This window comes from Triticum dicoccoides, chromosome 6B (genome assembly GCF_002162155.2).
Source record: "Triticum dicoccoides isolate Atlit2015 ecotype Zavitan chromosome 6B, WEW_v2.0, whole genome shotgun sequence".
Classification (NCBI taxonomy): domain Eukaryota; kingdom Viridiplantae; phylum Streptophyta; class Magnoliopsida; order Poales; family Poaceae; genus Triticum; species Triticum dicoccoides.
The window spans coordinates 98,873,110-98,877,093 of NC_041391.1; the positions used below are offsets into that span (position 1 = coordinate 98,873,110).

Below are 3,984 nucleotides of genomic sequence, written 5' to 3' on the forward strand. Positions count from 1 at the left end.
AGAGTAGCATGTACGGAAACTTGGCCGGTCCCCTGCGGTTCATCAGCTGTGGGTTCGCGTTCATGGCCACCACATGTTTCTCGATGTCCTCCAACCTCGCGCCGAACCGCTTGAACGCCTCCAGCGCCCTGACGTCCGACGTCCACTCCGGCGTGTCGTGCTGCCCCAGGTAGAGGCGTAGAGCTCGTCGGACGAATGCTTGGACAAGCGAGATGCCGATGAGGGCATGAGACGGGTGGGTGATGGTGCGGAGGAACACCTTCTCCGGATCGCGCTCCAGCTCCGCGTACTCATCGGAGCCTTGCTCCGGCATCGGGCATGCACCTGCTCGCTGATGGCTTATTGGGGTGATAACCTGAGTAAGGGTATTGCCCAAAGTTGACGGCCGTGTGCAGGTTTCTGCTCTGGTGCTCCCCCCGTGGGCTGAACGCGAGTGGGAAAAACACAAGGACGGTCCAGATGCGTCGATGGCGGTTCATAATGAGGGGCACGATGGTCATTTCAGGTGGGTGTATAGCGCGCGTAGACCAGTCGTAGAGCCCTGTATGAGCCCGCGCCGGCCCGTGGTATATTGTACGCCGGGTGTGTACGTGTATTATACGCTGGCGGTTGCGTTTCCCCGCGGTCGTGCGCGTGCACTTGTTCGTGGGTAGTTTCCAGAAAAAGCCCCCTAGTATAAGAGGAGGGGAACGGGCATCGGCCGCATCGCCCACCCCATTTCGCCCAAATCGCCTCCCTCTCCCTCCTCTCTGCTATGCCTCATCGTCTCCCTCACCGGCCACCCCACCTGCTCGCTCACCACCGCCGCCTCCCTCTCTTCTCCTGCTTGCTTCTGGCTCGGATGGAGCAAGGCCGTCGCGAAGCCGCCGTCGCGGGCGGAGATCTGCAGAAGACGGGCGCGGAGACCGTGGCAAATGCTGTGCAGACCCTCGTCGGCGGCGCGGGTGCAGGAGCTGCTGCATCCCCACGCGCTGGATCGGTCGCTGCGGCGGCGGATCTGGAGGAGAAGAAGGTGGCCATGGCGGACTCCGCCGTGGCGGACTCAGCCGTGCCGGTGCTTGGCGTGACGGCGTCGAGCGGCCCGTCTGATGGACCTGCAGAGGCCGGCGGCGAGCACGTGGACCTGCAGGTAATCCTTGCCAGCAGTCCCCTCCGTTGCTGTTACCCCCGTTAAGCAGTAGTTTTGGGTGTTAGTATTTTTTGTAGTTGCTAGTTGCTGCATCCCCTTCTGATAGTTAGGGTTTATAGATGTTTGATTGATTTATAGTGAAGGTTAAGTTTCGATTCTGTGATTGAATCATCCAGTAGATCAAGTAGTTAGGGTTTTTTAATGAGATGTTAAGTTGGGTTTTTTTTGTATTGGATTCAATTAGAGCCACAGATATGTTGTATCTGTGATTGAATCACATGCAGTAGATGTACTAGTTAGGGTTTCTTAATTACATGTTTAGTTGGGAATTTTTTGTACTGGATTCAATTAGAGCCACTGATAAGTAGAATTTGTGATTGAATCACATCCAGTAGATGTAGTAGTTATGATTTTTAAGGTTTATTTGTATTGGATTCAATTATAGACAGATATATACAGAATCTGTGATTGAATCATCTAGTAGATGTAGTAGTTAGGGTTTTTTAATTAGATGTTTACTTAGGGTTTTCTTGTATTGGATTCATTTATAGCCAATTATATGTAGGATGTATGATTGAATAATCCAGTAGATGTAGTAGTTATGTTTTTTTAATTAGTTGGTTAGTTTAGGGTTATTTGTATTATTCATTTATAGACAGTTATATAGATTCTGTGATTGAATGATGTAGTAGATGTACTAGTTAGTGTTTCTTAATTAGATGTTTAGTTAGGTTTCTATTGTATTGGATTCATTTATAGGCAGAGATAAATGTAATTAAATGGTGTGACTGAATGATGTAGTAGAAGTAAGAGTTATGATATTTTAATTAGATGTATTAGTTAGTGTTATTTGTAGTGGATTCATTTATATCCAATGATATATGTACGTAAATTTTGTGATTCAATGTTCTAGTGGATCTAGGAGTTAGTGTTTTTTAATTAGATGCTGGAGTTAAGGTATTTTAATTAGATGTAGGAGTTAGGCTTCACCATTTCACTTATTCTGACTTATGAGTGATCATTGAGAACTGCTCTGAACTAAATATTTATTAAGATTTACAAATGAAATGAAAACCTGACATGTTTGTGAAGTTATATATAAAGGTCCTATTTGCATTGTCTGTCAAAAACTGCTATATCATGGGTTAATAAGAGAGGAATGATATTCATTTATACCTTCATATGCATGTTCAAAAGCAAAAACTGAAATTCTATGTCCATATGAATGAACTTCTATTTTCATAAGCTAATTGTTTAGTATGTATATAGCTTCATATATAGTGTATGAAATATAGTTAGGAGCTTTCCATCATTATGCAAAATCAACTTGTTTGGCATGACATTATTTGAAGTGCAATTATATTCCTTGTAAATGACTTGCTTTGTTGACAATATAGCAAAATGAGGATCTTGTTGGCCAGAAGAGGAAGTGGGACTCATCTGGCTACTACCCTTATGACAGTGATGAGGATGAGCCGTACGAGGTAAGGCCTAGCTGAAATGTTATTTGTGCATTGACTTAGTGTTAGATGTTTATAGTATTTGAATGCATAATGTATTAATGTCAGTCATTAATGTGTGCAATATCAATCTGGAGATGATGTGGTCGAGGGGAATGTCGAGTCCTTTGAAGAGAAGGAGGTGGTGAAGATCAGGGCCCAAGGAGCTGCTAGGTACTACAACTGGAGGTCTGACAAGTACCAGTGCCCCTACTGCAGCAGGCCCAAGCCCAGGTCTGGGTTGCTGGAGCATCTGATGGAGCATTGTCGGGCTACATCCATCGCCAGTCATGACTACAAGATCAGGGCTCAGCATTCTGTCCTCCACAAGGTCCTGAAACCCTGACGTGTAGTTGCCCTAGACCCTCGTTGTCGTATGATGTAGGAAGGCTCAGTCCTTTTGGTGAACTTTGTGTGGTATTCTGATGGTGGAAACTTGTGGTGGTAATTTAGTATGAACTTTATCTAAGTGCAGTACTGTGATGTGCGCTCGAAACATATCTAATATGGTAGTGGTCTGCATCAGCAAGTGTGCTGTGTGGATGCTGCTATCTATGGCTGTAGTATATATTTCTATCTATATTTGTGTCCCTTAAATTTGCCTTTATGGTTCCTTAGATGTATGATTTGCTTCAATTTAGCTGTTGCAATGATCAGACATGCCGCATCAGTGTTGCTTCACTGATCAGGCATGCTGCAAACACTTCCCATGCTGCGGTCATGTGGAACATGCTGTGGCAATGGTGCAATAAATTCCCAGGTTGTGGCCATGTGCAACATGCTCTGCCCGTAAGCAAAATTGACCAAATGTAAAACTTTGGGTTAAGTAAATTAATGTTTTTTAGTGTAGTAAGTGGAAATTGTTCGTCGACACATATGACATCTTTCCTTCATTTGAGTAAGCAAAAATAGCAAATACTCCACCATATGATTAAATATTCCAATAACTGAGCACATATTCCTTCATTTCATAAAATTCAAAAATTGTGACCCAAATGTTCTTGAAAAATGTGATTTTTCCCACCACCTCCAAATCACACAAACTTTCTTGAACATGGTGACCCACATGTGCCAATCATGGCTATGAAAGAAAATTTGGAAAAAGAATTTTTTACAATGCCCCCCCTGAGGTATAAACCGATGTTTTGACCAGTCAGTCTAGAGGGCATTATAAATTAATAAAAAATTCAAAAAAATATAAAACCTTTGGAACCCACCTTTGTTTGTGCAAAATATCATGTGTGCAAAAGTTGAGGTCATTTGGAGGTGGTCGAAAAAATGACCGCATTCCGGAGGGGCCATTTGGTCTAACTTAAGCAAGTTTTTGAAAAAATGTGATTTTTCCCACCACCTCCA

At 43.8% G+C, this 3,984-nt stretch overlaps 1 pseudogene; it reads right to left on the bottom strand.

Moving 5' to 3' along the window:
• Positions 1-3,984, bottom strand: part of LOC119320838 — a 24,051-nt pseudogene that overhangs the window by 1,248 nt on the left and 18,819 nt on the right.